This window comes from Canis lupus, chromosome 20 (genome assembly GCF_048164855.1).
Source record: "Canis lupus baileyi chromosome 20, mCanLup2.hap1, whole genome shotgun sequence".
NCBI classification, from domain to species: Eukaryota; Metazoa; Chordata; class Mammalia; order Carnivora; family Canidae; genus Canis; species Canis lupus.
In genome coordinates this window covers 3,171,666-3,193,996 of record NC_132857.1, presented here as the reverse complement: position 1 = coordinate 3,193,996, position 22,331 = coordinate 3,171,666, and the positions used below count along the sequence as shown (strand labels likewise).

Sequence of the window (22,331 nt, the reverse complement as noted above, 5' to 3'; positions counted from 1 at the left end):
CTGTAGTTTACCATCACGTGGGTTTGGACAAATATATAATGGTATGAATCCACCACGGCAGTGATACACAGTATTAGCATACATGGCAAAATACAGAGCATTGTCACTGCCCTTACAATCGTCTGTACTACCCTCACCAGGCCCTGCCAAGTAATTATCCTTTTCTAGAGTGTTATATAGCTAAAATCATACAGTCTGTAGTCTTTTCAGATCGGCTTCTTTCACTTAACGATATGCATTTAAGTTTCCTCCATGTCTTTTCATGGCTTTTCAAGCTCATCTCTTTTCTCACTGAGGAATGTTCCACCGTCTGGATGTACTGCAGTTTATTTACCACGTCACCTACTGAAGGACAGCTTGGTTGCTTCCAAAGTTTGGCAATAATGAATAAAACTGCTATAAACATGGACATACGTTTTCACCTCCTTGAGTAACTACTGAGGAGCACAATTGCCAGGTCACACGGTAAGGGCATGATATGTATCGTATTGCAAGAAACTGGCAAACTATCTTCCAGAGTGGCTGAACCATTTTGCATTTCCACCACCAATGAATAAGAGTTCTTATTGTTCCACATCCTGGCCAACATTTGGTGTTGTCTGTGTTTCAAATTTTGGTCATCCTAATAGACGTGTAGTGACAATCTTGTTTTAATTTGCATTTCCCTGATGACATTGGATGTGGAACATCTTTCATATGCTATTTGCCGTTTGTATCTTTGTTGACAAGGTGTCTGTCAAGGTTTTTGGCTAATTTTTTAACCAGGTTGTTTGATTTCAATTGTTGAGGATTTATTTTAATTCCAATATAATTAACCTAACAGTGTTTTTCAGTTTCAGGTATACAATATATTGATTAAATGCTTCTATATATTACTCAGTGCTCATCGTGGTAAGTGCATTCTTTAATCCCCATCACCTATGTCTCCCATCACTCCATCCGCCTCCCCTCTGGCGACCATCAGTTTGTTCTCTATAGTTAGGGGTCTGTGTCTTTGCTGCTCTCTTTTCCCGCTTGTTCATTTGTTTTATTTTTTTAAATTCCACATGTGAGTGAAATCATATATTTCTCTTCCTTTGACTAACTTATTTTGCTTAGCATTATATTCTCTGGCTCCATCCATGTCATTGCAAATGCCAAAATTTCATTCTTTTTGTGGCTGAATAATATTCCATTATGTATATCATTTTTATTAAAATATGTATTATATTTAATAAATATATTTAAATTTTATAATATAAATTTTTATATAAAATATATTTAAGGGATGCCTGGGTGGCTCAGTGGTTGAGCGTCTGCCTTCAGCTCAGGGCGTGATCCCGGGGTCCTGGGATTGAGTCCCGCATGGGGCTCCCCGCGAGGAGCCTGCATCTCCCTCTGCCTGTGTCTCTGCCTCTCTCTCTGTGTTTCTCTCATGAATAAATAAATAAATCTTTTAAAAATATATATTTAATATAATATTTATAAAAACATAAATATTATATGTTATATTTATAAAAATGTATTTTTTTCCTTATCCATTCATCCTTTTATGGACACTTGGGTTTCTTCTATAATTTGGCTATAGTAGATAATGTTGCTGTAAACATCAGGGCACATGTATCCCTTTGAATTGTCAATTGTGGAGTTTTAAGAGTCAAGTATTTTGGATTATAACCTGTATAAGACGTATCTTTTGCAAATATTTTCCCCCAGTCTGTGACTTGTCTTCTCATTCTTTTGATATTGTCTTTGTAGAGAAGAAGCTTTAAATTTTAACAAAGACCACTTATCAATTATTTCTTTCATGGATTGTGTCTTTGGTGTTGTACCTAATAAGTCATCACCATACCTAAGATCATCTAAGTTTTCTTTTATGTTTTCTTCTAGGAATTTTATAATTTTGCATTGTATACTTTTTATATTTAGGTTGATGATCCATTTTGAGTTAATTTTTGTGACAGACACTTTCATCTTTTGTGTGGGCTCTGTGTCTAGATTCATTCTTTGTCAATGATCTTCTTTAATATTGTGTTGGCTACTCTGGGCCTTTCGACTTTTCAAAAAAACTTCAGAATTGCTGTGTCAATATTCACAAAATAACTTACTTGTATTTTGATTGGAATTTCATTGAATTTATAGATCAAGTTGGGAAGAACTGTCATTTGACAATACTGAGTGTCCCTATCCAGGGACATAGAGTATATCCATTTTTTTAGTTCTTTTACTTCATTCATCAGAGTTTTATAGTTTTTCCCATAAATATTGTCTACATATGGTGTTAGATTTATGCTTCAGTATTTCATTCTTGGGGTGTTAATGTAAATTGCATTTTTTTAATGTCAAATTATGCTTGTTTATTGCTGGTGTATAGGAAAGCAATTGACTTTTGTGTATTTTATATTTTGTTTATATATATATTTTATACAATGGCCTTGTATCCTACAACCTCAATATACATATTTATTAGACCCAGGAATTTTTGTCATTTCTTTCAGACTTTCTCTATAAATAATCATGTCACCTACAAATAAAGACAGTTTTATTTCTTCCTTCCCCAACTACGTCCCTTTATTTCCTTTTCTTCTCTTATTGCATTAGCTAGAATTTCTAGTATGGTGTTGTAAAGGAATGGTGAAAGGGAACATCCTTGCTTTGTACCTGATCTTAATTGAAAAGTTTTAGGTTTCTCACAATTTAGTATGTTAGCTTTTTCTATATCACACAAGTTTTCTTTATCACATGAATTTTTTTAGCCATTAGGATTAAAAGAGGTTCACACAACCTCCTCTCATATTCCACGGGCTAGAAAATAGTTTATGGGAATATCAGACTGGGATCTGGAAAAAAGTCATCCTTCGATGTTCCTAGGAATATGAGAAAATAGATTTATTAAATAACATGCATTTATTGAATAACATGTACTTAAATAATTCAAAGAAACATTTTCCATTTGAGTTGCACAGGTTACTGCCAAAATGGTGCCAAATATACATAAAATGTTAACGAAGGACAAAAAAAGGTTGAGAGGAAAAAGAATGCTATGTTAGCTTCAGAAGAAAACAAAAAACAAAAGCAATGAGCTTTAGTGTCAGCTCTGACATGTACAGTCTATAGCATCTCTCTCAAACAGAACTGTCAATGGGAATTGTAACAACTCTCCCTCATAAATTGCAAAGTAAATATAGATGAAGAGATTTAGTAAAATGTAAGCTTTTTCTTAACCTGCTTATTATCCATATTGCTGATAGGAAATCATTTCCTAAAGGAAAAGTATTATGTTACTCCATGCTTAAAACCTTTCACTGGTTCTTTACTACTTATAGACTATAGTATTGTAGCTTATAGATAGTCTTCAATTCTATAGGATTAATTCTAAATTCTTTAGTATTTAACATAAGACCTTATAATATGGTTCAAGTAATGTGTTTAGGAAAATTTTCTTCTGTTTTTCTCTGATCAACTTATTTCCTCTTTTTTGTGTGTGGTTTTTTCTTCTTCTAGAATACTTACTAAAATTGGATCTTGGCATAACAGCATACGTCTTCTGTCCCTAATGTTCGTTTCTCAGATGTCAGGTAGTGAAAATTTCCTTCTAATTCTCTAGGATATTTTTGACCTTGTCTTCTAATCTAGTATCTTCCAACTGTTCTATTTTAGCAATGTTATTTTTAATTTTTGTGTATGTTGTAATATTTTCTCAAATTTCTTTCAGGATAATAATTAGAAGATTTAAGTTGTCTTTCCTGCATTATGTGTGGATCCTCTCTTTATCTTTTCTTTCATGACACTGTTTTCCTTATATATCTACTTATTCTTGGTTGTCCTTTCATATTTAAGAATTGTGGGCTACACTTATTCTATTGATAGATACTTGGGGCTTTTTTCATTGTCATATGGGTATTTTGGTTTCCCCATTTTTTCATCCCTTTAAATGGGAAGAATTTCTTGGGACATTTGTGTACCTTCCTTATTTGATGGTTCACTTCATTTTGGAGTACTTAGACAACAATCTAACTGGTAAGCTTCAATTAGAATAGCTTAATACTGAAGGGGATTATATTAATACCAGACATCTTAGTTCCCCACCTCCAATCCATTTATTTAATTTCTTTATTTAATTTTCTTTTAACACTCCTAGGATTAGTACAATATCAGCACAAATATTTCATAGCTAGATTTTCAATCAATTCCTATTTTAAAATATACATAAGTTTACAAAGTCTCATGATAGTAGACATCTTAAAAACATTTTTAATATCTTTCTAAGATATTTAGAACAGCCAAAATTGTTAAGGAACGGAGGATTTGAATAATATAACCGATGAGCTATATCAATAATTTTTTTCTTCTTCCTGGAATGTTCTTCCCCAAGATCTCCACAAGGTCAATCAATAACTGCATACAAGTCTCTTCTCAATGTCTGAGTTGAAGAAAACTTGCCCTGGCTACCTTATTGAGTCTCGCACCTCTGCTACTCTCCATTCCCTTACATTGCTTTATTTTTTTTTTTTCATAGACATTATCACTAAAAATACCTTTATTTATTTATGGGCTGATTCCTCCAGCAAAGTGTCAATTATATTGAGGGCAAAGATTGGTCAGTTTTGTTGACTCTTCTGTCCTTGTAGCCTATGACAGAGATATGACAGTACATAGTACTGTATGACAGTACATTATCCTACTATGAATATCTGTAGGATAAACTGATACAAAGAAACTAAACTTCCCCTTAACCCCAGAAAAAGGGAAACCTTTTCAGCATAGTCAGTTTAAATACAAGTAACAATTACAAAAGTTGTTTAGGTATTAGGTAGAGTGATATTTATAACTTGTAAAAACCATGCCGTATGGTTCATAATTAATAACACAAAATAATATAAATAAGGAATTAATAAGTTGAAGGTGGGCCCCAAAATGTAAACAATGTCTTAAAAAACAAAACCCTTTTAATTCACTGCTGGGTTAAAAAGTTATTAAAATACTATTTTAAATTAACTACATATCAAAACCAATGGAAACTTCTTTCCATTGTAAGAAAGAAAACTTTCTCTGAGTAAGAATCATGCTCCTAAATACATTCACCAAGTTGAAAAACCTGACAATAAATACATTTAATCTCAAAAAAACTAAAAAAAAAGAGCAGAAAAATGACCACCTTCTTCCAAATAGAACAAATCATAAGATTAATAAGGTAAAGATTTCCTTACTTTCAGCTAAGGAAATAGAAAACTAAGTTATTGTGACAAACTTTATGCTGCTTACAAGCACAAGTACTGAATAAACTATTTAAGAATCTTCTTGAAAAGCATAAAAAAATTGACAAAACCGAGTAAGAAAATAACTGAACAAAGTGGGAGGAAACAAGGCAGGGATTCCAGAAAGATAGAGACCCCAGAAGTCATTTTGCCTTAAGAACGTTGGCCATTCCAAACAATTTAATCATTTTGTTTAGCTCTGTGAGTATAAAGGAGGCTAAATGGTGGTCAAAGTCTAGGGTCTGCTCAAGATGGGAAGTGTACAGATGCCTGGGTGGCCCAGTGGTTGAGCGCCTGCCTTTGGCTCAGGGATCTTGGGGCCCTGGGGTCCTGGGGTCCTGAGATTGAGTCCCGTATTGGGCTCCTGTGGGGAGCCTGCTTCTCCCTCTGCCTGCGTCTCTGCCTCTCTCTGTGTTTCTTATGAATGAATAAATAAATCTTAAAGAAAAAAAAAAAGACAGGGAGCGTAGTGTATGTTCTAGTAGAGATGTTCCCCACAATAGATTGTTACAGAGAAAAAATATACAAAACAGACCTCAAAAGTAAGTCAATAATCCTACTCTGTGGGGAAGGGAACACTCAAACCTTAAAGTTGGTTTATGATTGCTCTGGACTAGTAGGACCTCCAGTGCACCTTGTGGAAATCGTCTTCAGATAAGGCCTCCTTTTCCTAGTCTTCAAACAATTTCCCCATATAATTTTTGAAGTACACTGAGCAGAACAAAGTCAGAGATATCGCAGCACTACAGAGCAGAAGACAGCATGACCAAGAGCCAACAGACAAATAGAATGGAAAATATTTGTAGCATACAGAAAAGACAAGAAGTTAAGGCTTAGAATATAAACTTACAAACTAATAAGGAAAAGATATTTTCTAAACAAGAGGAAGAAAAATACTGTAAATAAGTCACTCATAGAATGATACCAAAGTCTAAATATAAGCATGTAAAAAGTATTCAATATTAATTGTAATTATGAAAATGCAAAATAAAACACAATTTTTTTTTCTTCATGATCCTGGGAAAAGTCTTCATTAAAGGTAGATGGATAAAAGCGTTGGGAAAATTAGCATTTTCAGACACTACTTGTGGTGATGAGTATCGTATTAAAATTGTATTTGCCATTACTTCTCAAAATATAAAGTGTATGTATGTACATATCATCTGACAACAGTTTCATTTTAAACAATGTATTCTGTATATACTTATACCAAAAATGCCAAGGTAATTATATAAATGCACTTTGTATTATTTTACATAAAAGAGGAAACTAGAAAACCCCAGATGTCCATCAATAAGAGAATAGTGAAATATTTCATCAGAAATCTGTTCAATTATGTTGAACAGCCATAAGAATGAAGCAGATCTGAAGGTCTTGATATGCAAGGAAATCAAAGCTCCTCTAATACGAAAAAAAAAGCGATGAGCAAACCAGAAATCGATGATTGTGTGATATAAAAATATGCCTACAATTTTGAGCTATGGTATATATTGTTTTAGGGATACATACATGAAACTTTACTGTGATCATCTTTGAGGAGAAGAAACAGGATTCTGAGTGGGAAGAAAGACTTTTACTTATTGTTTTATACTGTTGTGGTTGGTTTTAATTAAAACGATTTATTCTAAACCATCATTTTAAATGTTTAAAATTCATTTATTTCTTAAATTACTCATTCGGTAATTCAGCACACAATTTTAAATAAAGTTTAAAGTAATTTTATTTATTTAAAACCATTATTTAAAATAATTAAACCTTAATGAAATAATGGTTGAGGATTTGTCTTTCACACCATCTTCCTGACGTTTTTTTCCTCCCTCTTCCCCCTTTTTGCTGAAGCACTCCACAGTTTCTCAATGATGGCTTTCCCAGCAGTTCCCAGTAAGGAGGTCAGGCTCCACCCTGCCTAGGCCCATCAAGATGACCCAACCCAGTGTCTCTCCCTGCTTGTGCTCCTGAGGGCAGTGATACAAGAGGTCAGAGCCTGCAATGGCTCTTGAACATCCTTCTTCCGCAGCAAACTTCTGGGCACTGCATTTATTAGAAATCCCAGGTTAGCAAAAGGCTTGTTTTCCCTCAGGAAACAATAGCAGAGTTTTTCAGTTGTTGAGCCGATGGAAGGGACACAGTCTGCTCATTCAGAATTTTTGTATTCTCTCCAACTACTATGTTTTCAGTCTGTTCTCCATTAATTATTACTGGCTCCTCATTTGAATTTTATCTCGTTTTTGTTTTTGTTTTTTGAGGTCATATTTTCCTTCCTTTAATCAGGAAAACCACACAAATGTTCCTAAACTGAACTAGATCCTAATTTTTGTCATTTATGAGAAATTAACTAAGATGTCTCATTTTAGATTTTTTTTTTTAATGTGAAGTTTTTTTTTTTTTTCCCTTCTAAAATCTACTGTTGCAAATTCAGGGTTTATCTTTGTTCTGACTGAGTGAAGTCATATGGTGACTATAATTTGAGTTAATTCCAGTAAGCAAGAAAAAGATTACCATATACCCAAATCAGCAATCTGGTCCTGTGTTACAGCTCGTCCCCACCAAATAACCCCCTTTTCAGCCTTATGCCTCTGGGTGTGGTGTTCTGATTTCACTGTCACCGCTTATAGCATTGGGCTCCAGTGGTGCAAAAACATTTTCCCAAATGATTCCCAAACTCAATCCATCCTTCAGTAATTACATTTGTAGATAATGGAAAAGAAACCATTAACGCAGACTGCTTTTAAATCATAATTAATTGCACATGCAAATGCACTGCTAAATTTGGATGCTCAATTAGACAGCTAATTGCACTGAAAATGAAAGTGTGCCCTTAAATTAACGACCATGAGCCGTGGCCCACCTGTGTGCATCCTTGCACTTAAGCAAGTCTCCTTTCTTGATACAATGGCAGGTATGGAAAGGGGAAAAAAAATACCACCTGCAGAAAGTGGAAGATGTGGCCAATCATAATTGTCACCCAATTTACATCCATAATAAAGATGGTCTATTTTAAATCGGCTCTTAAGAAGATGAGGCACCCTGGGGATTCGATGAGTTTAAGGGCTCTCTAAAAACATTTTACTCATGGAGGAAATGCTGTGCTTATACAATAGTTCATTCTTTGAAAATGTAGGAGACGTTTTCCCATGAGCCTTTAATCAATTCTTGTAACATTTAGTATCTTGAAGCTCTGAGATAAGGAACAAATAGTGGAATTGGAACATTTAAATGATCATAACCCAAATTATTACTAATAGATAAATTGTCTTATATTTGCATAGCAATGACAGTGTAATATTTTAACATATATTTGCTCATCTCATCATTACTCCGTGAGATACGTAGAAAATTATCCACACATTATGAGCTGGAAACTACAATTCGCACAAGGGTTTGTCCTAGAAAGTCAATAGCAGAAAAGAAACTATTTCATTTTAAAACTCGGCCTGACAGTCTTTCACGAAACCAGCAGTGAGTGTTAGAAATATACTTTGCCAAGTCAGTGAGCCTGACATCTCTAGCAGTCTAAAATAATACTGAAAATTTCGAGATGAATTTGAAATTAAATAAGAGAACATCTTAAGAGCAAAAGGAGAGTGTTCAGAAGAGTAATGTACCCCCCCCCCCCAGCAGATGCGCATGTGCAGTCCCTGAACCTGTGAGTATATTAGGTTACGTCAAAAAGGGGAATTAAGGTTGCTAATCAGCTCATCTTAATTCAGGACCTTAAAATAGGTCCTGAATTACATGGGCAGCTCCAAAGTAATCACAAGAGTCCTTAAAAGTGGAGAAGGGAGAAGAAAGAAGAGTCAGAGGGGGAGAGCCTAGGGGGAAAAGTCCCAGATGGATGCAGCATTATTGGTTTTGAAGGTGGGGAAAGGAAGTTATGAGCCAAGGAATATGGGCAACGTCTAGAAGCTGCGACGGCAAGGACGGCAGCTCTTCCCTGGAGCCACCAGAGAGGAGCTTGGGCCTGCAGGCACCCTGATGCCACCCCAGAGAGATCTGTGTCACCCTCCTGCCCCCCAGACTTGTAAGATGTATGTCTGTGCTGTTTTATGCCACTTAGTTTGGGGCAATTAGTCACAGCAGCAAACCAGACACTAATACAAATTGTTTCTAGAATGTACACGGCTGAACTGGAAACGATGTTTGTAGGAAAAAAATGATAGATGTCTCCTGAATATTGTGACTGTGTCAGGATGATCTAACTACACACGGCATTTGCCTCTCAACCCGTCTCACTCCATTAGTGCTCAGCAACCATCCCTGACCCTTCCTTGAGAATTCACTCACGGTTATTGAAATTGCCGGTGAGAGTAGATTCACGAGTTCTTGCTTTCTCATTTTACCCAAATGAGGCTTGTCAGGCTCTGTCACTGGAGGTCCCCCGCTTATGTTGATATAAACTGCTTTGATGGATGACCCTCTCACTCTCTTCTGGACGTCAGACTTAGTCTTCTGAACTGGCCCCTCACTTACTCTTGCGTGATCCTAAATATAACAGAAAAGTTGCTTCAGGATATAATTGGGGAGGTCAGAGAGGTTGGTTTTAATGAGGTTGAACTGCACCTTGAAGACAACCCAACTGTGTCCCGCACAACCATTGTTAGAGAGAAACTTGGACAATAATAAACATTTACAGATTCAAAGACACACTTTTATATTTTAACATATTAGAAATGCACATTTATCATGGAACCAAGGGCATTTTACCATCCTCCCCAGCCAAGCAAGTGTCCATAACTTGTTCATAATTGTTCTTATTTGTCATCATTTCCATGAACTTACTGACCTGTGCATTGTTCCTACTGCAGGTAAAATCTAATTGGCATTGAAGGAAAAGCTGGTATGTAAGCAAAAAGGCACAAAAACAGTGCAGCAGGGCATAAATTTGCTCTTATCAAATAGTCATCACAGATAGAGTAACTAAAATCATCCTTTTTTTTTTTTTTTTTTTTTTTTGGAAAAGCAGTAACCAAGAATTTAAGAAAAAGCTACTGACCTATAAGCCATATTATTTTCTTCATGGGATATGTGCAAGGATTATCTATTCAATTTCAAGCAATGTATTTGAGGGAAAGAGAAGTAGACAAGTCCCTTAGACAAGGTAAACAAAATTTCAAGACCATGAGAGGCTAGTGTGAGTAATTCGTGAGTTGTGCAGGACACTCATCAAGGCATCGATGCATCATTCAACCTGCCCAATTCTTGCTTTCTTTGTGGTATGAGCATTGATACCGCAGATTAGATTAAAAATAACATATGGAGAAATGTAGGAACAGGTAAGTATTTTGTTGATGTGCTGCTCCTGTAGCAGGACACAGAGGCAACTTAGAACAGAACACGGGTACTTTAGAAATCATTATCGATTAGGTGCTCTGCCTCGGCCTTATTACATAACTGGCGCAAGGCCACTTCTCTGAACCCTTCTTCTGAGCTACTAGATGAGACAATAATATTTCCTTAGAGCTGTGATTCAAGGCTGACATTAGCTTGCTGTCTGCTCTTCCCTTGGCGTCAAAGGGAATATTCGCAAGGAAGTTGGGTCAGTAATGGGGGAACCTGCAAAGAATTTGGAGTCTGGAGACAAGAGTTCCACTTCTGGCCCTGCCTCTCGCAGAGTGACTGTACGCTTGTCAGCTAACTTCTTGGTTCACGTCGTGGTGAGTCTGAAGATGGAGGCGGGAGCCCCCGCGTACGCCCTCCCCCAATGGACAAGGTTGTATCTGTGTGGCTGATGCTGTATGGCAGGAATGATGTCAGGTCACTTTTGAGATCAGGCTATAAAGACCATAATTTCTGCCTTAGGCAGCGTGCACTGTGGGGGAGCCAGAGGCTATGTCTTGAGGATCCCCAGGCAACCTTGTCTAGAGGCCTCTACGGCAAGAACCTGAGATTTTTAGAGAATAGCCAGAAGGGAACTGAGGGCTCCAACTCATAGCCATTGGACTGAATCTCCTCGGAGGCTGAGCCTAGAATCCTATCAAGGCTTTACAGGATCATGTAACTGCAGGTGATTGAGGCCCCACGAACGACCCTGAACCAAAATCATCCAGCTAAGCTGCTCTGGGGTTCCTGACTCTCAGAAATGATGAGATAGTACTTGTTTGTTGTCTTCATTCAGTAAACTTGAGGGTTTATTTTTTTTACACAAATAAATAACAAATATAGTTTCTTATCTAAACGATGAGAATAATACCTACTTCAGAGTTTTGGAAAGAGTCTGGAAAGAGAGCAAGCAAGTTGCAAGTTATAAAGTGTCAATACAAATGCCAATTACTATGATTATTTCACATATTCCTTTACCACACTCCAGGTGACCTAGGTGCTCTTAGGCTTTCCCTTAATTGTAATAAGCCACCAAGAGGTATTGCAGCAGGGATCCCCAAGACCATGCTCGGGTTTAATGAGTTGCTATAAGGACGTCACAGAACTCAGGTAAGTTATTATACTCATGGTTATGGCTTATCACAGTGAAAGGATACAGATTAAAATCAGCAGAGGTAGAAGGTGCAAAAGGCAGAGTCTAGGAAAGACCAGATGCGAACTTCCAGTTGTCCTGTCCCAGTGGAGATCTACAGATAGCACCCCACGCTCCCGGCAACAATGCGTAATAAGACATACAGGGTATTGTCCATTAAAGAAGCTCACCCGAGTCTTGCTGTTCAGCATTTTAGTTGGGGAACAGTCATGTAGGCATAGAACACCTACGTGGCTGACGTTAAGCTACTCTCCAGCTTCTCCAGCCTCAAACTGGTATGGGATGGCCCAAGGCCTCTGCCATCTATGACACTGCTGGCACAAACTCTCTGGCGTGGCCCAAGTTCCCAGGCATAATATCCCACTCTTGGGATATTCTAAGGACTCTGAGATGATCTTCCAGGAGCTGGGAAAGGCCAGGCCTTTATTTGCAATGCTCAGGGTTTGGGCTCCCACACTTGCTGAGCTAACCCTTTCCTGTGTAAGTATGGAAATATAGATTTATAGGCTTTCCTTTTTTTCCTGTATCTGTGGAACATCCTCACCAGGTACTCTGGGATGCTCTTATTTCCAATTATGATGAGGGTATCCTGGGCTTTTTGCTCTTCTCAGGCTTTCAGGGGACCTCTGCATAGCTCTGATATGCAATGAAATTATACTGTGTCTTCCTCCGGACAACCAATGGAAACAACCCAGATGTCATAGATGTCACTGTGTGCACCAGTAATGCTGGGGATGGTGGCCTGGTGTTGGCAGCCCAATAGATTATCAGAAAGGAGCATATTGTAGTGAGAAAGTTGCATGTACCAAAGTCAGGGCTTGGTGTTCTTGTTTTCTTTTTCTTTTTTTTTCTTTTTTTTTCTTTTTTGGTGTTTTTTTGGTGTTTTTGTTTTTGTTTTTGTTTTGTTTTTTTGTTTTGTTTTGTTTTCTTTTCTTTTTCCCTTGACTAGCTGTGCAACTTTCTCTGCGTCTTTCTCAGGGTCCTCATCAACAAAATATAGATAAAACGGTAGTAGGAAGTGTTCTCAAACATAGGCTTAGCTGTGTTTGAAAATTACTCATGGCTGCAAATTAAAAAAAAAATAAACATTTGTTAAAAATATATTAGATTTAGTGTGCTGTACCATGCTTTGGTAGGGGAAAAAAAAAAGGTGAATGCTTTAAATATTATTCTTCGAAACTGGAGAAATCTCTACAGACTTCTGAGCCAGACACTGACATAAATAAAGTGGATATTTGAATGGTGTAATGTATAAAATGGACTGAAGGTGGGACAAAGTAAATAAAGCAAACTGTTATTGTGCTAGCAAGGAAAAGGTGGGACTAGATTTTGGGCAGGCAACTCTCATTGCTCCATGTAACACTTTTTATAGAGGTGAATTGCTTCCCGCCTTCTGGATTCCTATTCTTTTTTTTATTTTTTTTTTATTTTTTTTATAATAAATTTATTTTTTATTGGTGTTCAATTTACAACATACAGAATAACACCCAGTGCTCATCCCGTCAAGTGCCCCCCTCAGTGCCCGTCACCCATTCACCCCCACCCCCCGCCCTCCTCCCCTTCCTATTCTATAAGCATAGCCGTTTATAATCCATTTCAACCTCTAGCCACAAAAGTCCCTTTTACCAGCTACACAAAGAACACAAGGTTATCCCCAGGCTTACATATCGATGTAGAAAGAGACGAAGCAGGGGCTGAATGGTGGGGGCCCAATCCAGCCCGGGTGAAACATCAGGAGCAGCGGTGTGACCCAGGCCTGTAGGGTGGACCGGCTGCCTCCCTGAGACAGGAGTCCAATGTCCGTCGCGTAGACTGCCTGCCGGAGGTCCAGCTTCCACCATTCGGGCCAGCCGTGGCTCCTGTCTGGGCAGAAGTGAATTCCTTCTGGTGTTTTGGTTCAAGAGAATTTGGAGCAACTGCGGTGGTAGATGGATAATCATAATATCAGGGTCTTCAGGTGCCTTAAAGTGAAGGACGCCATCATCTGTTGCAAAGGTGTAGCCGCTTTGAGCTGCTGGAGGTCCCTTGAGTACCTACCTTCAAGAGATAGGCTCATCCTCACTGACCATAAGCTTCATCCTAAGTCACCCCTTTAGCTGCTGGATCGCGGTTTCCGACATGGCCTTGCTTTCCTTTCTCTTAGGACCTACCTTCTCTGATACTCTTAAGGTTATTAGACAATCTTCATCATTCCAAGTGATTGATGCTTGATTTGGGAAACAGCAAGGAAACAGGGTGCCGGGGTGAATAGACTCTACTCTTTATCTCATCTTGCAGAATGCAACTTCAAGAAATAAATGGTAAAAGCTAAAGCACCATAGCTGTACCAAAAAAGCTCTGGATTTTAGATAAGGAAGAAAAAACTTGACAGAAAGATGATTTAGGGACTTGATTAGAAAGTCTCGATTAGAGACTTGATTAGAAACCATGTGCGTATGTCATGGTTTGCTTGGGGCATGACCCATTTATAACCATTGCCCTGGAATGACCATTAAAACACGTTTTACCCTAAAAAGTATCCTGGGTTGTTGATAAATTATATGGAGGACCCTAAGCTTAGCTGGTAGGTGGCCCACGTGGTCATCCTCAAAGAACCAAAAAGCAGTGGGGGAACTCCTAAGAGATGCAGAAGTGTGTCATGTAGAAGTCTCCGAAGTGTCCCAGGAAGGGGAATGGGCAAGCTTGGTCAATGCTGTAGAAAAAGCAAGAATTCTGACTGAGAAGACACAATTAAACAGAGTAATCTGGAGGTCACGGGTGACTTCCAGGAGGCAGCCTCTGAGCATTTTCGAGCCAGAGGTCGCAGTTTCCATGCAAAGGGAAGTGAGTTAGTGCTTCTGCACTGCACCCCTACCCTTTGGAAAAATGTGTTAGTTCAAACCAAGAAAAAGATTAAAAACAGGGGTAAGTAACAGAATGAACTGATCTGAAAAAAAAAAAGGGAAAAGGAAATACAGAAGTCTCTTAAAATCTGGACAAATGCTTAACATAAATAGGTAATTAAAATGAGACTGTGCTGCAATAGAATTTTTTTGACCGTCATATTAGAAATGCTGAGATAAAGAGACAGTCTCATACCACTGTTGGTGGCGAATAAATTATTATAATCTGAATGGAAGGTGGCTTGGCAGTGTGTATGAATCTATAAAATGTACTTTTCATTTGACCTAGAGATTTCCATGTTCGGAAATCATTTTGCAGATATACTTGCATAAGTACAAAATGACCTTATATGAGGATGTTTGTTATAGAAATATTTATAATATCAAAATAGGAAAGAACTTTGCTGACTCGGCCTGAGCGTCTCAGGATTGAGGCTGAACCTGACGCAGCCTTCCTGGTTAAGGCCGTTGAGATGTCGAGGCCGCCTCCACGCCAGTGACCTCCAGTGTCCTACAGCCGGTTCGGCGACCTCCTCCTTTCACTGTCCCACACCCCCAGGCCTCCAGCCTGACGATAAGGTCCTCGGTAAAATTTTTATTCATGATAGGAACATGACCACATATAAGAATTATGAAAAACAGGAAACAGCACTTCTGACTCATCCACAAGTTACCATTCTGAAAGAATCAGTAATGTAATGTTGTTTTTTTTTTTTTTTTTTTTTAAGATTTGTTTATTCATTTCAGAGAGAGCGAGCGCAGGTGCGTGAGAGGAGCCCAAGCAGGAGGGGCAGAGGGAGAGCGGGAGGGAATCTTTGGCCAACTCCACACTGAGCCCGGAGCCCAACCCAGGCCTCTGACTCAGGGTTCTGAGTTCACGACCTGAGCCGAAACCAGCACCAGCAGTAGGTTGCTTAACTGTGTGACCTAGGTGCCCCAACTTGGTTTTTTTTTTTTTTTTTTTTTTTTGGACATTCATGTTCTAACAGAGTTTTACAGTAAATTTAGTTTTGTACTTTGCCTCTTTATATATTATATAATTTTTCACTTTATATATTTCCCTCTTTATATATTATATAATTTTCCAATATATAATTTATATATTGTCATAATTTTCCATGGTTGCATAAAATTACCTTTATCCACCAGTATTTAATAGTCGTCTGGCATTATGCATTTTTTTTTTTTTACTTCTGAGGCAAGAAGGAAGGCAGACTCGGGAGACAAGTTGACCAATGTAAAGCTGTTTTGGGTTTAGGCCGGCCCTTACCCTAAAAGTCAGCAGGTCATGACTTAAAGGAGTCACAAGATCCAGATTCATGGGAAACCACAAAACTCCACTCCCAACAACAGTAAAAGCCACAAAGGCTGGATGTTTTTTAAGTTGCTCCCTGTGGGTGATTCCACGACCCTGAGACCAGGGAGAAACTAACCACCCAACATAAGTGAGAAAGCCCAAGTCAGGGAACAAGCACCCCTCTGGACAGTTAGCTAATTTTTAAACAAGCTCATGGACCCCTTCACTGAGGGGACAAAAGACGCCTCCTTCTGAGAGAGTCAAAGGAGATCACTCCTTTGTCTGTGAAGTAGCTCCTTTCTTCTATATTTAATAAATTTAAATCTAAATCTAGATTTAGATTTACTAAATATATTAAATTAAATATATTATATAAATTATTATTTATTATTATAAATTATTATTATAAATTAAATATAATATATTAAATTGTTATTTATAATATATAAATTATTTATATATTATATTCATATATTATAAATATAAATTATATTATATTTTAATATTATATTTATTATATTTAATTTATATAAATACGAATTATTTATATATTATAAATATAAATTATATATTATTTATAATATAAATATATTAAAATAAATCTATATTTAATTCTCTAAGCAACTTGCTCTATTCTTCTTTCTCAAGCAAAGCCAAGAAATCTACTGGCCATGGGCCTTGGCCGGTCCAACATCACATCTGCTAATACCACCCCCAGCCGTATCTGAACATGTGACTTCTTCTATATGTTAGATTATTTCTTTAGGGCGTTATCTCAAATATGAATTCGTGTGTTTAAAAAGTATAAACACTATGTTGTGTTTTATTCTTGTCAATGACTTTGCTAAACCCTGTAGTCATGTTTAAAAAATATTATCTGTATATATGAGGTGGACGTTTAACATAAATGGGGATCTTAATGCTTAGAGAGGTGGACGAGCTTACTCAAGGTTGTACAGCTGAGGGGGGACGGGTGAACCTGGATATGAGCCCAAAGGAGAGAACCAGAAATGAGAAGTTAAATCTTGCATAAGTTGCGACCCATGAAAAAAAGTGGACATGGAGTTTGCTGTTGAGAGTTGCAGTTTCAATGCTCTGTAAAAATTTTAAAAAAGTAAAAATAAAAATAAAAATAAAAAGTCAGCCTTTGACCTTAGTGCGATTCTGTTCTAAAAAGGGAAAACTAACGATCTGCGTGCCCCTAGCAGCTAAAGAGGAACAGCGGAGCAGTCGCTTCAGCATTCATTCCTCTGAACTACGAGGACGTCATGCATAATGTCAACCATGGAGATAGACACATTAGGCAGTAAGTAGCTTTAATTACGGTTTAATCACATATGTCAAAACAGGAGCTGTAAGGACCGCATCTCAGACTCACTTAATCCACTCATATCCGCCTTAATCATAGGTATCAGAGAGATGTAGAGCTCCTTAGATTTAAACTTCTGTCAATAAATTGAACTAAATAATAAGCATAGATTTCGACAGTGGATCCCCACCAATTTAAAACTTAGGCTGCCATGGCTAAAGTTACGTAAAAATATTCAATGATATGGTCTAAAAAGTAATCTATCCATTTAAATACGGGGCCTCATCAAATGACTCTGTGAGCAGATAAACTGAAATTTCAGATGTGCTTTATGGGCTTTTCCTATAGAAACTATTATTTGTACTTTAGTTACAAAGCAGAGTCACCTCTTGCCCAAGAATCTGTTTGGTTCTTTTTAATCTCTAACCAGGATCCCTTAAATTAGCAATCAGCCCAAAAAAAAAGATCTGGAACCAGGACTATCTAGACTTTCATTTTTTTCTAGTTTCTCAGAGGGATTAGCTAGGAGCAGAATGAAATTCAATTCTATGAAAAGAATGTTAGAAGCATCTACAGTGAACTAAAATAATATGGGAAGAGGGAAAAACAAAATCCTTTGAGAACTATGAAAAAGCAATTCTTCACCAGAGAAAGAAAGGACAGTCTTTCACAATCCTACCAGGAAAATATCCTGCTGCTACCTAAGAAATGGATCATCAAGCCGTGACCCACTATGTGGCGAAGTTATTCCTTCTACTTCCTGTAAAACTTTTGCCCAAGTTAGACGTGTGCCTGCCTGAGTAGCTTTTTTTTTTTTTCATTAGCAGATCTGATGTAAATCTGTTGAAGTCTAGAAAAGAGTAAGCTCTTCTCTCTCAGTACTGTTTGCTACCTTCTTCCATGGGACGCCCCTCCTTCAATATCCCTCCCTGAGCGTTTGATAAGATTGTTAACATTGAGGAACAAAGTTTAAAGAGAAGGAATTCATAATCCTCATGGATATTTAAATAGACATATATAGCCGACATCAAATGCAACAAAAAGTCTGCCGTTTAAAGTGGGCACATAGCAAATGTCCCTTTATAAAATAAATGTGTAAAAATTAAAATAAAATAAAATAAAATAAAATAAAATAAAATAAAATAAATAACATAAAATAAATAAAATAAAATAATAAGATAAGATGAAATGAAATGAAATAAAATAAAATAAAATAAAATAAAATAAATAAAATAAAATAAACGAGTTCTACAAAAAGCTTTTCCAATACCTTGAACTCTGTGGGTTCCGTGTTGTCATTCCATGGCCATCCTCGTGAGTACAGCGATATAGCCGGTAGTGATAACAGATCACATAGGGTTATATAGTTGGAATGAGTCAAAGGCAAAGCCTTGGGAAGGAAGAAAGCTGAGCATTGGCCAAACCCAAGAAGATACATCACAACGGGAAAAGTAACCTAAAGGGGCGGGTGTCTCCCATCATCAACCAGCCTGATATATAGAAGGCCAGCGCTGGGGAAGCGCGGGCCTTGGAAATAGAGGAGGAACGACAGCTTCTGCGTCATCCACTGGGTTGATGTTAAATGGTTTATATGGGGTGGATTTGACTTGTTAATGCCTGGATTTTTAGTGATTAGGTACTAAATCGGTAAATTTCTAGACTTCAACATATATATGAACTGGTTCCTCTATACATCCAGGTATAGACCATCTTTTAAAAATGCAGGGTACTTTATCAGATTAAAAAACAAGTCGTTCTGGGGATGCCCGGGTGGTTCAGTCCATCAAGCGTCTGCTCAGGTGATGCTCTCAGGGTCCTGGACTCGAGCCCCACGTCCAGCTCTTTGCTTAGCACGGAGTCTGCTTCTCTCTCTCCCTCTGTGTGTTCTCTCGCTCTTTCACTCTCTCTCAAATAAATAAAATCTTAAAAAAAATTAAAAAACAACAACAACAACAACAAAATGAGTCACTCTGAGCCAACAATTAAGAGATACAGAAACCATTTCTGCCATAGTAGTAGCAAGCGCAGGGAAAATTCAAAGCTTAATGTCAGGAACCGAAAGTGTGTGAAGGATGGATCCTTTTCTTTCTCTGTACTCGTCTAATCACTGGAGGGTCTTCACCTTCTATAAACAAGTAGGTTGGATGAAGCGTGTACAAATCCGCGGTCCTCAAGCCGAAGGTCAACCCACACAGCTCGACTCCTCACGGTGGAGGCCGACCATACCTTATTGCTTACCTACACAGCTTTGCTCATTTCTATGAAGATCTTATATCGAGAAGCTTCTGCGTTAACCTAAGAATCAATTACTATTGATACCACATAAATTTTACTGAAATGAAGACGGAAGGAAGAGGATAAACTTTATTTTGTTGAGATACTTCACCAAGCGTAGCGTTAATTTTTATCCTGTGTGTCAATTATTTATTTATTTTTTTCCTAGGAATAAGGTGCTTCTGACAGAATTAGAAGTTTGAGATAGTAATTGAGAAAACGCCTGTGAGGGCTACAGCAGAGAGAGGAGAGGGGGAGGAAGGCTGGGTAGGAAGAGGCTCAAGCTTCTAGCATCTCTGAGAACTTCTAAGACAGACCTGGAGCCCCAGGGCAAAGAGGGTCACTTATTTCCCAAACCTGCGTTAAGTCCAGAACAGACATGGAGAGTTTGAAGGCTTCCTCGGCGGGCCCCGGTGGCCTACTCGGGTCCATCCAGGTGGGTGGTATTTCCCGCTGACGGCAGACGCGGACACACGAGTGTCCCCACGCGCTCTCGAGGAAGCCGCTGTAGGTGCGACAGGTGCGACAGGTGCAATAAAACCGAGCCCTCCTTCTGGCCTCTGACCTTTCTCTATGAATAAGAGCAGGGTTAGGGATGGGCCTGCAGTGGTTCGAAAGTGAAATCTGGGCTGTCCTGCGTGGACGCTGTGTCCGAGAGCGACAGATGTCCACGACTCTGTATGCGATTTCTCCCAAGGAATGGGTACGCCGGGCGGAAAGCTCGTGTGCATGTGTGTGTCTGTCCTGCATCTACGGGTGTATCCGTATCTCTATGTAGGAGATAGGATTTTTTTCGACCTCGGAGGTCCAATTCATAATCTACCCTTCTTCATCTTCATCTACCCATACCCGTTGGGTCGACCAGCTCTACAACCTCTCAATCATACTTTGTTCTCGTAGGAGAGGAGTTTGTCTTCGGCGGGTGGGACTCCGCTGCCTCCTCCTCCGTCTGCCAGCCCCGAATGCCTTGCTGACCCCGCACTTCTTGGCCTGTCTTCACATGTGTGTGTCGTTCTGAGCACAATTGGAAGCAAGTCACAGACGACTGCCCTGAGGTCTGCATCCTTTTATAGGGCGCTTAGCATAATCTTCACATTTTGGATATCACTCTTTAATGCAAGAATCAAATAATGCCACTACAGTGGAGATCAAATTGGTTTTTGCCCAGCCACTCCTAACATTCCTCTGAAATTTTCTTTTCTTTTTTTTTTTTTTTTTTTTGAAATTTTTCATTTCCTCAAGATCGCCCTTGTTGGGGGTGGGGGGTGGAAAAAAATCCCTGGAGCAAGAGCTCTCTAAAGAGTTATGCTTATGTATTAAATTCCTGCCACTGGGCAAATATCCTGACCCAGAAAGATTCCTTCTAAAACTTTTATAAATAATTCCATCCCTTTTCATATACTTCTGCCTGCATTCTAATTATGTTTTTTTTTTTTTTTTTTTTTTTTTTTTGAGAGAGAGGTGGGAACAAATTTGATTGCCATCACTCTTAAGAGATGGAGCTGGGTTAACCTGAGCTGGGTGCAGCCCCCATTGCCCTTCTCAGCATTTTTCCTCCCAAATTTTTATCAACGTGTCAAGAAGGATTTATTTATTTATTTATCCTGATTTGATTGGATTTTTGAAATGAAGAGAAGAAGTCAGAAGTACTGAGTTACCCCTTTCCGACTCCACGGAGGGGGCATTCTGAAACTTACGGTCCCGCAGGTCTAGGGGCGAGGGCTCAGCTCCGATGTCCGTTGGGTTGTCTGAGAAGGGAGTTTGGCCCCGGTCGCCAGCATCTCGGAGGGACTCAGGACTTGCATGTGAACACGTGTGCTCGGTTCTTAACAAATTAAGCCCTGACTGAGTGATGAGTCACAAAAGAGGGAGGAGAAAAGGCTGTGAGGCCTCCCCCAAGAGGGGGTGGGCATCCTGGGTTGAAGCACATCCTCTTGGCATAAAGACAGAAAAACAGAGTCAACGTGATATTTGCTCGATTCATCGCATCCAGACCTCCTGGACCCCCATGTGTCACAGGATGGCTGCGGCGGGGGCCACGTGCGTGTCCAGGCACGCAGGCAGGTGTGAGAGAGTGAGGCCCCGGGGGTCCCCCTGTTGAGGGGGGTTAGATGCCTTAGGCCTCTGGTATTCCTGTCCCAGGGTGGAGCACGGCCCATTTCCCTTCCTATCCCCTTGCAGTCATGGGTTATTTAGAAGATGCGGAGGGTAGAGAGGCTCCTATGATTAGAAAAGAAACAAAAATCTGGGTGATTTTTAAAAAGATATTATTTATTTATTCATGAGAGACACAGGAGAGGCAGAGACACAGGCAGAGGGAGAAGCAGGCTCCATGCAGGGAGCCCGACGTGGGACTCGAACCCGGGACCCCGGGGTCACACCCTGGGCTGAAGGCAGGTGCCCAGCTGCTGAGCCCCCCGGGGGCCCCATGGATGCTGATATAGACTAGGCCTCAAACACACAGACATACCTTAAATATTTAGGATGTGGCATCTTTGTGCGGTAGTAAGCAGGGTAGAGAAGGGGCCTCGGAGACCCTGAGACAGAGATCTCGTGGGAGGAGGAGGAGCCTCCATGTGCGGGACGGGGCGTCTAGCCTCCAGACAAGCGTGGCTGTTGGTGTGGCCAGGCTGGCTTCTTGGGTACCCGAGGGGACCCACGCCGGCTGCCCCATGTGTTGCAGAATGTGCTGCGGGCCCGGGCTCGAAACTCTGAGCCATCCAACAGGAGGCTCTGCGTCTCCTTCTGCAACTGAGCCCCACCAATTCTGTGGCCCTTCCCATCGCCCTGCCGGTCCCTGTGCGCTGGACAGGCCACCTCGTGGCCGTGACGACGTCGGCGTGGGGAGGGATGGGGATGC

The 22,331-nt window shown here is 39.3% G+C and overlaps 1 long non-coding RNA gene across 1 annotated transcript in view; it reads right to left on the bottom strand.

The window, feature by feature from the left end:
- The window catches only part of LOC140612025 (uncharacterized), a 33,250-nt gene extending 11,947 nt beyond the window's left edge, over nucleotides 1–21,303 (bottom strand). Inside the window, exons 1-2 of the long non-coding RNA XR_012013352.1 lie at nucleotides 21,169–21,303; nucleotides 9,522–9,719 (exon numbers count right to left, since the gene is read on the bottom strand). This is a non-coding gene — a long non-coding RNA (uncharacterized lncRNA). The remainder of the gene's footprint in view (nucleotides 1–9,521; nucleotides 9,720–21,168) is intronic.
- Nucleotides 21,304–22,331: the final 1,028 nt, after the last annotated feature.